This window comes from Marmota monax, unplaced genomic scaffold, assembly GCF_021218885.2.
Source record: "Marmota monax isolate L192 unplaced genomic scaffold, Marmota_monax_Labrador192_F-V1.1 WCK01_AAM20220418_F8-fsc00008, whole genome shotgun sequence".
Taxonomy (NCBI): Eukaryota; Metazoa; Chordata; class Mammalia; order Rodentia; family Sciuridae; genus Marmota; species Marmota monax.
The window spans coordinates 8,693,043-8,706,394 of NW_026694432.1; positions in this window are offsets into that span (position 1 = coordinate 8,693,043).

Sequence of the window (13,352 nt, forward strand, 5' to 3'; positions counted from 1 at the left end):
GGCTTGGATCTATGGGACTTAAGTTATCCTTAGCTTCCCTTCCCAGTCCCCAAAGGGCTTCCCAGGCATCACTGGAAGAAGGGTTCAGTGAGGTCATGTAAAAGGGGACCTCTGTCAGAACCCTGGGTTGTAAGTGGCAGAGGCACGACTGGGGCATCTAGAGGCCTGGAGAGGCATTTATTGGCTCAAGAATTCAAGGTGCTCACCCACGGGAATGGCCCCGAGAGGGGCTCCACCCAGAGTCCTTCCCCCGCCAGCCCATCTGTCCCACCTGCAGACCTGGCTCTTTCCCACCACTGAGCCTTCTGCAGGACAGAATTTTGGTTTTGATTTTTTTTTCCTCTTCAATAAGGCTAACTTGGTCACTTTGGGTCTAAAAATATGAAGAAGACACATGATAATGTAGTTTGTAAAGAGGAAAAAGACTACCCTAGAAGCACACATATTTAAAAAAGAAAAAAAGATTTACTATTCTGAAAACTATTCACATACAAAAGCAATCAAAGTAATTTGAAACAGGAAAAAGGAAATAGGAAAAAATTCATAATAGCACCCTCTCAGTTTTTACATCCTTTAACTTCTAAGAAAGATGGACTTTCCTGCATTCCCAGTCCAAAACCTCGGAGAAGCCGGTGACTGACTGGGCTTCAATCACACACCACCCTGGGGCCAATCCGCTGTGGGCAGGAGTGGCGGTCTGGAAAGAACAGGGCAGCTCAGCTATGGCCACAGGACCAGAGGGAGCTGGGGACAAAAGAAGGTGCTAAACAGATAATGCCCCGTCCACACCATGTATGTCGACTAAATTCTTGATCCCAGAGATAGGAGGGGGCCAGGAAGTCAAGAAAAAGTTTGCAAAAGAATGAGATTCATAGGTCCAAGAGGGGCAGCCAGGGAAAAGTCTGTGGCCCCAAAAGGTATCAAGTGAGAGATGAGGATGAAAACCTGCATCCTGACAGAGGGAAGAAGAAGGCTTCAGGGTTCATGTAAGAGGCCAGGAGAGAAGTGCCCAGGCTATCGGGAGCTTGGGTGGGGATCTAATTGAGTCCAAAAGCAGCATCCAGCCAAAGTTTGAGGAAGACTCTGTATCCCTGGAGATGGGCAGCGGGGTCTGCAGACTGGGGCTGATTTGGAAAAGCAGATATACGTGGAGGGTAGTCACGCTCGCTTTCTGAAGAGTTGGTGAGTCTCTTGACACTATCTGTGTGAAGTTGGGCAAGTTAGATTTCAAATCTCAAGCCTCGGCTTGCTCAGATTTAAATGATGAGAGTGTCAACTGAAATAAAGTAGACACGAGAGGGCCTCTCTCATAAGGTCCAGTAAAGATCAGATGAGATAAAGCATGTAGAATACCTGCTACAGAGCCAGCCCATAGGAAGCACTCGACAATGACGATTTCATTACTGCTGCAGAAGGAGGTGTGTGGAGGGGGTGGATCAAGGAGGGTTCTCTTAACTTTTGAGCACTGGTGAGAGAAGAGTCTGGAATACAAGAGGCTTTCATTTGTGATCACTGATTCCACCCTGGCTCTGTGTTAGGCACTCTGCTAGGTACTTAACTTACATTATCTCATTTAATCCGCACAGCAAAGATTCATTCAAGACAGTGTATCAGTTAGCTCTTGCTGCATAATAAGTTACCCCAACGTTTATGGCTCAAGCCAACCACCACTTACTTGTTAAGTGCATGATTCTGTGGCTTGGAAATTCAGCTGGGCTGTTCTGTTCTCGGCTGAATTCACTCAGACATCAGCCGTCAGCCGCCCGTCAGTTAAGTGGCTCTGCTTCTGAGGGTCGGCTGGCTGTCATCAGAGTGATGGGAGTGACCGAGCCATGTGTCTCTCTTCATCCAGCAGGACAGCCCTGGCTTGTTCACACTGCGACTGGGCAGAGTTCCAAGAGAATCAGTGAAAGCATGCAAGGCCTCTAGAGGCTTGGGGTCAGAGCTGGCCCTGTCACTTCCACCACATTCTGTCGGTCAAAGTAAGTCACAAGGTGATCCCACACTCCAGGTGATGAGAGAAACTACAAGGCTACATCAGGGAGAGATGGAGGATCGTGGTCATGTTTGCCATCCACCACGTATAGGTACTGGTATCCCTGGTGGTTTACATATGCGAAAATCAAAACCTGAGAGAGGGAATCGTGTCTTGCCCAAATTATGCAGGTAGTAAGTGGCAGAGTCAGGATTTGAACTCGGAGGTCTTATGCTTGACTGCACGGTGACAGTCAATGCCATTCTCTCAGGGGAAACCAGCAGGGCCCTGTCTAGCACAATCCAAAACAGCTGCCAGTGAGCTTGGCTGAGATGAAGACAAGGCAGGGAAATAATCAAAAGTTGAGTCTGTGGCAGGTGAGGACCAGGGGCAGAGCCTACAGCCATGAAAGATGCCGGTTTTGGAGACGTGGACTTCTGCCTGCCTCGCGAAGGCATGGAACTCTAATGGAAGGGCCAGAGCTGACCTTCCTCCAGGCAGAAACCTTGTCTGGGCCTCAGGCTGGCAGCGTCCCATCAGAGCCAGGACTGAGAGAGCTGCCTCTGGTGTCTGCTACTAAGCTTCCAGACCACGGCTGGTGACAGGGCAGGCCAAAAGATCAAAGAGGTGTCACAAGGTGAAATAAAAGATCTGTCCTCTGGAAAGGGCTGTCAGATCATCTGTACCTAGGGTGAGCAGAGGGCACTGGGCCTGCCAGAGGACTGCCCCACCTCCTCACCTCTGCTGCCACTGCCCCTCCCCCACAGAGACACCAGAGCCATGAGCACAGCTGTGCCCAGCCAAGCTGTCGGGTGCCAAGACGGGCCTGGCGGGCTCCCTCTCATCTGTCTCTCTTTAGCAGGAACAAATGGGAATGAGGGAATCAATTAACAAGGCTCCTTAGCCAAAGGACTGCTGCTCCCTCCTCCCCCACAGGTTAACCCTTTGCTTCCGGGGCTGGGAAGGGCTGCCCGGCTGGCCTAGCGTGCAGGCCCCTGGAGCACCCACCCCAGCTGGACGCCACACTCCTGCCTTTTCTGTGCCAGATGCCAGGCGCAGCTGCCAAGCTGAGAAGCCAGAGCCACACATGAGCACCTTCGTTCCACCTCAACAGAATTTGGGGCCAGGATCAGTGGATATTCAGGGACTCTGGCCCACCAGGCAGATCTGGCCCTTTTTTTCCTCCCAGGGACCTGAGACCCCCTCACCTCCTGGCTCAAAATCCCCCTAACAGGAGGCACAGACCTAATAGTGGCCTTCAGCCTGGGAGGGTGGGTCACAGCCAAGCCCCACCTGACACCCACTCTGGGTCTGGGAAAGGTAGGATCCCAGGGGACAGAGCAGGATGCATCAAGTCACATTGAGAAAGAAAACCCTGATAACTCTCACTTTGAAAACAAATGGTCAGCACTAAGAATTCTCTCAGGAGAATCCAAAAAAGGCAAACAGAGGGGTCTGGGTTCAAGTCCCAGCTCAACAGCTGACACCTAGCCTGATGACATTTTGAATTATTAACCAACAGGCCACTCTCTGTCCCACTCACTCTCACCAAACGGCTTTACTCTTTGTCCAAGGTTTTAACCCAGCCTTGGCCGTTGGACTTTACTCTTGAGCCCACTACATTCTGCACCTCAGTGGGGCGGGGGGGACCATTGATAGCCTGCTTCACCATAGGCAGAGACACTGGGGTCACCCCTGCATCGGATGAGAAAAATAGGCATATACGTTTGGCATTGTATGTTCAAAAGATACTCTTCTAAGTTAAGAAGAAGGAAGGAAGGAAGGAAGGAAGGAAGGAAGGAAGGAAGGAAGGAAGGAAGGAAGGAAGGAAGGTTGGGTGCAGCTTGCATTGAAAGAGTCACCCATCCCCACACTCTACATCCTAGACTGGACAAAAGACCCCGAAAGCAGGGGATGGCAAGAGGGAAGACAGAGGACAGGACAGCAGGGAGCCCCACGCGCCCAGCCCCACCCACAAACTCCAGTGGAGCCACACGGGAATGAATGGTGCCCAAAGACAAGGCCACTCCACAGAGGTGAGCAAGCTCTGTGGCCATCCGTTCATTCCTTCATTTCCTAAGTGGACAATGAGTGCCTACTCTATGCCAGACACCATGCTGGGTACAGTGAACAGGGCACAGAGGCCCAGGGCTTGGGCAGTGTGAGGACGAGGACTGCTCTGTGATTGCAGTGGGCCATTCACCAGTGGCCCAGCAGGAGCGGGGCAGCCAGGCTGAAGTCTTATCTCACCTGGATTACCCCGTGGGCACCGCCTCCTGTCAGAGTGCTGGCACCCCCTCTTCTCTTCCTTCTGCTGCTCTGCCCCATCCCCACATCCCAGGAAGGGCACGTGTATGGCTGTTCAGAGCAGGCAGCAGGAATTCGGGTCGCAGTTCTGGCTGGGTGATCTTGCCCAGGCATCTTCACCCCTCTGTGCCTTGGTTTCCTCGTCTGAAACAATGGGATCGACAATGACAGAAACTCCTCACAGGGCCGCGTATGTGGTGTGGCACATAGCAAACGCCCTGAGATTATTAGCCATTCATGTTATTAACGCCGCTGGCTCCGGCTCCATCCTGTTGCGGAAATGGCATGGCGAGGCCAGAGTGAGCTGAGTGCTGGGACGGAGCAGTAAACACGACTGAACGACGCCGTCCCTGTCCCTGTCCTCCTTGAGCTCCCATCCTGGTGGAGCAGACACATCAGCAGGCAATTGCAACGCAGCTCCACCCAGGAAGTCTGGGTTTGTGCAGCCAGAAGAGTGGCCCCCACCAGAGACAGAGCCAGGCAGGTCCCCAGCGGAGTCATGCCTGGGCTGGGTGAAGTGTGGAGGTCCCAGCAGGGGGACCAGACAATACGGGGAAACTTGTCCTGGAGAGCCAGTGGCAGGGCTGTGGGCGGGCATAAGGGCTGTCCTCGGTCAGTTCTGGTGGTGGGGACTTGGGAGGGATGGGCATGGAGGGCATCCAGGTGGTGGCAGCCTTACTCAGGCTGAGTGTGAAGCCTCAGCACCCGCCTCTCCCTGGACTAGGTGCCTGTGTGCGATGTGGGATTGGCGGGGGTTGTGGGTGTGTTCGTGTGCAGCTGTTTGTGGGTTTGTTCCTGGGCAGGATTGTGTGCAAGGGTGTGAAACAGTGTGAATTTGGAAGGGATTGGGGCTGGGTACGCCTGTTTGAGAGAATTCAGGGTGTGATATGACCACTGAGTGAAATTTGTGCGTGTGTGTGTCCCCTAGGACTGTATGCTAGGTGGTTATCCATGGCTGTGCACTCCCTGTGAGTGTGTCTTTCTGTAGGCATGAGTGTCTGAGTGTGTGTGTGTGTGTGAGAGAGACAGGGCAATGAGAACTGCTCCCCCCTCTTCCAGTCCTGCTGCAGACACACACACACACACACACACACACACACACACACTTGGGGCAGGGAGGGGTGGCTGCCCGTAGCTGCCACAGCCAGTCAGAACTTGCTAATTTGCATGTTAATGAAGCCCGGGGAGCTCTCCAGCTTGAGACTGACAGGAGCCCCCGTCTCCCATCCTCCCCTGACAGCGTAGGAGGGGGAAAGGGGGGCTGAGAAGCAGTACAGGGAAGCCGAGAGGAGGCTCTGGGAGGAAGCTCCCCTTCCTCACCCTCACGCCCCTTCACTGGCCCCACCACTCTGCAGCCTAGGCTCTGTGCTGAGGGAGAAGCAGCCAGGCCAGACCAGAGCCCTGGCCAAGCCAGGGGTAAAGGCCCAGGAGGCTACTCAGGGGTCCTCACAAGGCTGGGATGTCTGCCCTGCCCCTACATGGAACACCAGCAAGCCACCCCTCACCCTGAGACCGTGTGGGAGAGCAGTGCGCCCAAGGCAGGGGGCCTCTGCCCGGGCACTAGACTTCAGTCCTGCCTGAGGCGCCTGCTGTGTGCTCTGCAGCCTGCACCCCCACGGGCAGGGCTGGGCCTTGGGTGGATTGGAGCTCCCACTTCCACCCACCACCAGAGCCCTGCCTAGAGCAGCGAGGGGCCTGGGGTGGGGCCTCTGAAGATATACAAGTGGGGTTACTAGGGCAACAGAGCAGGGTGCCCCCACCCCAGGTCTGTGCCCACAGGGAAGGAAGAGTAGAGCCTCACAGCTCTGAGCAACAGGTCAGTCCTGCGGGGCCTGTGGGGCTCCTGCTACTTTGTTCTCAGGCTCCTGGCCATAGCACTGCTGGCCAGTTCCTGGATCTGTCACCCTACCCATCCCTCCACGCCCCTCAGACTCCATCCCTTCCTCCTGCTCCTTCCTTTCTTAACCAGCCACATCCCAGTGGAGGCTGGGCTCTCAGGGGACCTCTCAGCAGCAGGCTCTTAAACACACCGTCTGGTTTCGTCTGAGAGGTATGTCCTCTGCCTTGGCAGGGGACAATTAGGTTGGAGACCCTGGATCCTCTCTCCTCAGCCTGACCCCATGGAGCACTTTCTACCCTCCCTCACTGCCTCTCCCTGATTGTCTCTTTCCAGGGTCTGGCCAACGCCCTTGGCCTGGTCTCTAAACCTGGGTCTCCATCTCCCCCTCTTTCTTTTATCCAAAGGCTCAACTATTCATAGCATTCATTCTCTCTCTTCCTGCCTTGGCCTTTGGGGCTCTGGGCTCCCACCCCTGTCTCTGCCCTATCCCCTGTGGCCAGGCCTGGTGTCCAGATGTGCCCTTGCCAGAGCTGGGAGGCAGCAAGGTGAGGGCACCGGGGCCCTGGGTCTGCAGGTGAGGAGAGGCCGCTGCTGGTGTTAATTGCAGGGAAGCTATCTGGCAGAAATAAGGTGGGTTTTCTGCTTCAGTGACGACTGTTACAATCAAATTGTCCACAGACAATTAGCGGAGTGGGAGAAATAAGAATTAGATTTCTAATTATTTTCCCAGTAAAAGCCACCCTGGCCCCTGTGGGTGAGGGGGGAAGGGCTTCTCAGTGGAGCCAGCAGGTGCTTTGTGGGCCTAGTTCCCTGCAGCTGGGGTTGGGGGTGGGGGGCAAGTATTTGTTGGTGGAAAGCAAGCCCCAGCCCAGACCTCAGCACCACCAGGAGGGGCAAGGAAAGGGCCCACCTTGCTGAGCCTGGGTTCCGGAAAGAGCCATCTTTCTGGAGGTCTGGGTTCCAGGACCAGCCTTGACATGACTTGCTGTCACCTTCCATTTTTAACCCTCAGTTTGCTTATTCTGAAAATGGGAGCCAATAATTCCCAGCGGGTAGAGTTGTGAGGAATCAATGAGGCAAAGCAGTCACAGAGACTGGCATAGGCCAGGTGTCCTGCTGGGCTCCCACCTGGGTCCCTGGTCCCAAGCTCAGGCCACAGAGCACACACTCACACGTGCCTGCATGGATGTGTGAGCTTACTCTCCTCTCTCTCTGTCTCTCTCTCTCTCTCTCTCTCTCTCTCTCTCTCTCTCTCACACACACACACACACACACACACCACATACACATACACACCCCTCTCCTTCTTCACCCCTCTTCCTCCCTGGATGCCTAGGTCTGTGACAGGCAGATGGAGCCCAAATGGTCTGAGTACAGAGCCTAACTCTTACCGAGAGGCCTCTCCCTCCTGCATGTGAGCCTCAGTTTCCAGACCCAGACCCTTCAAAGGAGGCTGTCATGGTGCCTGAAGCAGGGGTACAATGGCACCTGTGTAAAGGGCATGGTTTGGACCCAGCCCACAGCATATGTTCAGTAAAACCCAGGAAAATACTGTCGAAGATGTTCAGCCGTTGGCCTTCAAGGCTAAAGATGGATGGCAGGGGCTTTCTGGAGGGTATACGTTAAAGAAGCTGAAGGAAGCGATGAGAATGTGTTTATCAATCCCTGCTAAGCACAAGGGCTCAACCTTCATCAGGGGCCCAAACACTCAGAAGACAACATGAAAAAGACCCACAGGGCTTGCGCAGGACAAGCCTAGGTTCCTGACTGGGCTGTGCCATTTCTAGCCAACCAGGCCACTTTCACTTCTCCACTCTGGCCACGGGGAGAATAAGAGTGGCCACCTCCTGAAGTAGTTTACAGCTGTGACGATGCTCTTCACCGGGCAGTGTGGTGTTAGGACGCAGGGCTATTGGCATAGTCACTCTGATTGGGACACCAGCACTGCACCAGACCCTAGCTCTCAGATGTCCTCCCAAGGGCCCAGCCTGGTCACAGCCCACCCACCTGCACACAGGTGTCATACAGGTACCACCCGTGATGACTCGCTGTCACATCTGTTCACACACGCTCACACTCACACTCACACATACTCCTGGGCCAGCCCCCTCCCACACCCCAGAAGGGGCAGCCAGGGTGTCCCCAAGTGAACCTAGGGAAGCTCATGGCCACACCCACTGGGCTGTGCTGAGGGAGGCAGCTGCAGCCCAGCTGTAGGACTGGGGTGGGGTGAGGGGCTCTGCTTGGAGCCCCAGCTGGGAGTCGGGCAGGCACTGGGCTCCGCTGCATCTTGTGCTTTAGACCACCCTCCTGCCTCTGAGGTCACCTGGCTGGTCTTGGCAGGAAGAAGGTCACCTACCTGGAGGTGATAAGCGCCTTTGCCTGTAGTGATTCCTCTGCCAGTTGCCCTTCATCAAGTGATAGGGACGCTGTGGGTGACGTCCCTGCAGCTCCCCTGCCCCCAACCCTGGATGCTGTCTCTTTCTTTCTCCCCCACCTCATCTCTCTGTCTTTCTCCCAGGTCTCTCCTTGGGTCCTGGGTCTCTCCTCTCTGGGCCCGGGTCTCCCTCCCCACCCCGCCCTGGGCTATGTAAATGTGGTATTTCCTTCTCATCATCGGCCGCCTGCCTGGCTCACATTTAATTTGATCCGCAGCGGCGCCTCTGCGGAGCCACTCATCAAAGCGGGAAGACAATTAGGTGAATGTCAGGGTGGCCTGGGCCCCACAGGGGCGACCAGGCCTGACTCTGGGGTTGTGAAGGGTGGGAATCAGGGGCCTTGCTGCAATCCTGGCCTCTCTCTGGACCTGTCCACTCTCAGTGGTCCCCTGCCTAGGGGTAACCCGAGGTCCGAACTGCCCAGTGAAAACCAGGCTCCCCTCTGCCCAGGACCCTGCTTTGAAGGAGGAGTCTGGAGCCCCCCACCATAGAGGAGGGACTTCACAGACCCCTCCTGCCTCCAGCCAAGCCACAGAAAGCAGAGACCAGAAAACTGCGTGGGCTGGGCACTAGCTGAGTTTGGGGAGGATTCCAATTCTGGACCCAGCCAGGGTCCCCTGAGAAAATCACATTCTTTACAGTCCCTCCCTGGCCCTGCCCATGGCGGCTCCCTGGGAGCCCAACTCCTGAGCCTCATCTTGGCCTTTTAACCCTTCTCCTGTCTCTGCCTCTCTCTGGTGTCTCTGATGACCTAGGTGCACGTCTTCCCTCTCCCCATCATGCCTGCTGCCCAGCCGCCCTCTTCCTGTCCTGCACCTGCACCTCCCACCCCTGCGCTGTCTCCAGGGGCCTCGTGGCCTCAGCTGCTTCCCCAAGACCCCCATATCCTCCTCCATGACTGCCACTGTCCATGTGGTGGCCAACCCTGCTCTGCTGGACCCACCCTCCTGGTCTCCTCCCTGCTGCCCCCTACTGCCCACATCCCCCGCCTGAATCAGCCACAGCTTTCCTCTGTCTCCCTCCTCCTGTCTCCTTCCAATCAGCTGTCAGCACCTCCAAGGCTCTCCCTTCTTAAAAACAATAAAAATAAAATAATTTTTTAAAATGCTCTCTTGACAGCCCAACCTCTTCCACCCACCCCCGCACCTTCCTTGCCCTCTAGAGAAGCTTCTGGAGAGCTATGTATTCTGGCTGGACACTGCTCCTTGGCCCACTCACGTCTGGCTTCTACACCCACCATTCCCTAGAAACCATCTTCGCCAAGGTCACCAGCAGCCCTCTTGTCACTCTGTCCTTGGCCATGCCTCATCTGGATGACAGGACAGCTTTGGGCAGCTGACCTGGCCTTTCCTCTTGGCTCCCCACTGCTTCCATGACGCCTCTTGGCTCTGTCTCCGCTCCTCTGGTTGGTACCTTTCTGGACTCCTCCCCTGCCCTTGCCTCGTAGGGCTGCTCTAGAGCTCTGTCCCAGGCCCTCTTCTCTGCTTCCCCTTGAGTGACTTCCTCCCTGCCCAAGCCTTCTGGAGCCACCTGTGTGCCCAAGGCCTCCTATCTTCAGTTCCAGCCCAGCACTTCCTCCTGAGCTTGGGACATGCCTGTCCTCTGCCTCCTAGGTGGCCCCTGCAAGTTCCATGACAACGTCAAACCCCTAGGCCTTCCCTCTGACCCCACACTCAACCTCTCCTCCTGGGTTCCTCAGCATGGTGGTTGAACTTGCCACCTCTCAGTCTCTGGAGCCAGAGCCTGGATGTCACCTCAGAGCCCCTTTCTCCCACCACCTCCACATGGGGGTGTCTAGGGGCTGCAATTAGTCTGCCTCTGAGATGTTTCTCTTTCTCTAAAGACCTTGAGCTCCCTGCTCATCATTCGTCCTAGACAGACCTGCTCAGGCCAGGTAGCCGTGCCCTGGAGAAAAGTATACTGTCTACCTTCAGGAATTTATTTACCCTTTGTCCCCACATGGAACGCCCTCTTCCTCCTCTTGTCTGTCCAAATCCATTTTGCCCTCCCCCTTTTCAAAGCCAACCTCCCTTCCCTGCCCTCCTCTCACCCTAAGCTCCTAGGTCCTTCTTTTCTGGTCCATGCCTGGGACTCGGCCGAGTCACCTCCACCTTCCTCCCGTTAACATGGTCTCCTCCCTGTCCTAGACTCGGTCCTTTTGGTCCATGTGACTGTTCCTGACCAATGAGCTGTAAACAGAAGTGGCTTGGTTCCTTCTTGGTCAAACCACAGAAGAACTGGTACATGGTTTTCTGGCTGCTGCAGCAACCATGAAAGCTTCTTTTGAGATGACGGATCCTCAAGATCAAAGCAGCATAGAAAGCTGAGTCACCCCATAAAGGACACCAGCATAAACTACAGCATAAACTTGGCATAAACAAATAACAAATTTTTGTTGTGTGCATTTATTGAGATTTGGGGGTTGTTTGTTACCACAGCAGAGCCTCTCCTATTCTAACTAATGCAATCCTCTCTGAGCACTACTTTTCCCATCTGTGGTCTAAGAATAATCATTATCACTTCACAGGTTGGTTGTGAAGCTTCATTATGTAAAGATCCAACACTCAGTTCCTGAGTACCTGCTACATGCCAGACCCATTGTAAGATACCTGACTATGAGATGTTCTAACTAGGCAGGGTTCCAAAAGGAGAAAAGGAGTTCCAGCTGTTCAAGTTGGACACTGAACAATTCTAGGCACTGGCAAAGTGTGGCAGTCATTTCCCTAGAGCTATGAATTTTAGTAGCCCTATGTAGAGATTCAGGTTGCATCCCTACATGAAGAAGAATTGAGCCTCTGAAAAGGGCATTGGAGAAGCAGGAACAATGGTCATAATAGCCTAATATTAGTGTCATAATCATTACATTCACATAGGGCTACTGTCTGCCAAATACTGCTCCAAGCACATTACCTAGATTTACTCATTTATTTCTTACAATGATAACCTCATGGTAGACACAACCGTCCCCATCTTACAGATGAGGAAGTCGAGGCAGAGATAAGGTAAGTTACCCAACATCATGTGATTTGTAAATAGCAAAGCCAGGATTTGGATTCAGGCAGTCCGACTTCAGAGCTGCTCTGAAACTGTCCACCATCTGGGTTCCTAGAGCAAGGGCAGCTCAGGGTTTCTTCAGCACCTGAGCCCCCAGGCTTAGGGTGAGGGCAGAAGATAAAGAAACTCATTTTATAAGAGTGTTTGAGAGATGATCACAAGCTTAGCCCTGTGGAAGGGCCCCGGGTGACAGAGGCACAGAGTCAAGCATCAACACAGATCCTTCTACCCTCTACCCTCCCAACTCCTTCCCCTTGGCCTTGATTCAGACTCCAGAATTGCTCTGACATCCAAACAGGGGACTTGGAGAACACCCAGAGGCGACCGCTTTAGTCTGGCATGGGTGCATCATGGTGGGAGAGATGGGTGTGGAGGCTTCTCCAAACAGGCTCAAGGAGAGCAGATCTGTGAAAACAGGAGCTTGGGTGGAACAGGACAGAAGACTGGGTGGGCTCCTGTAATGAGAGACAGGCTTGTGAGCCCCTGTGAGATACCCTGCCTAGTGCCCAGAGCCTGGCCGGAAGGGACCATGCTGTGCCGCGGAGTCCAAGGCTCTGCAGGGAGCGCATGGGAGCTGACCCTGGATCACCAGCACATAACAATAAATGTAAATGTGACCTCACTTGTGCACATAGGGACCTCAGCTCCATGCACCTCACAGCAAAGGTAAGAGAGCTCAATTAATTCTCATAGCAACCTACTTTACAGATGAAGAAACCAGGGGTCAGAGAAGCTAATTGCCCAAGGTCATTCTGCCAGTAAGTAGCAGAGTCTGGAGGACCCCAGGTTCATGCACTGTTCACCTCTCCAGCCACCCCCAGAAGTGCCAGCCCTCCTGAAAGAACTTCCCAGGTCCCCAAGGATACCTCCAACCGGGGACCAGGTTACCCAGGTCTCCTGCAGCCTGGTGGAGGTCTGTCTGCCAGGGTGAGCCTCTGCCTCACCCGCCCACCCGTGTGCTAGGGACAGAAGGGGGACTTTATGTGCAATCTGCCTGACTCTCCAGAAAGCACTTAGGTTTACGATGTGCATGAAATTGATCGCCAGTTGGCGCGGCCCCCGCTCGCTCGGTGCCAGCCTAGCGCTGGCAGGAGGCTGTCCCCCACCCCCAACTTTCAAGGAGCATCAAAGCCGCTTGCCAAGGCCCCTCGTGAGGGTCCTTCTCCAGTAACAAGTGTAGAGTGGAGGGGGAGTTCTGCCCAGAGGCCTTTCCACGGTGCACACCCCCGCCCCGGGAGAGTTAAATAGCGGCGTGTTTTATGCCAATTTCAGCCTCTTCTGCTTCCCCTCTAACGAGCCGATGCTTTCAAAGGCCCCACTAATTGGTGTTTGCGCCTCACACGCCACGACACTTTGATAGTCATTTAGGACGTGGCCATCTATCAGACCCAGAGTACAGGGAAGCTGCTCACCTTGCTGCACCAGGGTTCCCAGGCCCGGGTGCCCCTGTGCACGTGCACAAGCGTGTGCACGACTATGCACACGCGTGTGCATAGCTGCTCCTCTGAAGGAATCCCCTGTGTACCTCTGTGTTTGTATGTCAGTGCATGTGCACGGTGAATGCTAGCAGCCGAGCACACAGGGATGTGAATCTGTGTGCGCACACACTTTCCTGGGTATATAGATTTGTGTGTGCAGGTAACAGTACTTGTGTGTTTAGACATGCATCTGTGTTTCGCATGTCTGCCTGGGGGCCCCTACGTGAGAACGTTCACAGGCGTGCTTAGGAGGCTCATGT